The sequence below is a fragment of the Alosa sapidissima genome, chromosome 9 (genome assembly GCF_018492685.1).
Source record: "Alosa sapidissima isolate fAloSap1 chromosome 9, fAloSap1.pri, whole genome shotgun sequence".
Classification (NCBI taxonomy): Eukaryota; Metazoa; Chordata; class Actinopteri; order Clupeiformes; family Clupeidae; genus Alosa; species Alosa sapidissima.
This window is the reverse complement of record NC_055965.1, coordinates 37457958-37458562: the sequence shown is the minus strand read 5'-3', so window position 1 is coordinate 37458562 and position 605 is coordinate 37457958.

The following is a 605-nucleotide window of genomic DNA, read 5'->3' as shown; positions in this document are numbered from 1 at the left end:
CACATACAGACAGACACTCACACACATGCATAAACATGCACACACACACACACACATGCATACACACACATGCATACACACTCACGCACACACACATATGCATGACACTCACACCCATGCATATACACACATGCACTTGCACACACATACAGACAGACACTCACACACACACACACACACATGCACACACACACACACACACACACATATGCATACACACACACACACACATACACACACACGCACACACACATACACACACACATACACACACACACGTGCATACACACACACATATAAACACCAGTGTTGCGCGGTCCGCCCGAAATTTAGCGGTCGCCCGCAGATTACGAGTCATAATTTTTCTTTTTTTATTATATACAGGTCATTTGTGGGCTGGTCAGTTAAAATTAGTTAAATATACATTTTTAAAAAATACTTAAAGTAACACTAGAAGGCTAGCATCAATATTTAACTCATAATTGCTTTTCAAAGATATCATTGGTTGAAGCATACAGTAGACCTACTCGCCACATGGGTGGAGAGGTAGAGATGGAGACTGTAGAGGTGGAGACTGTAGAGATGGAGACTGTAGAGGTGGAGAG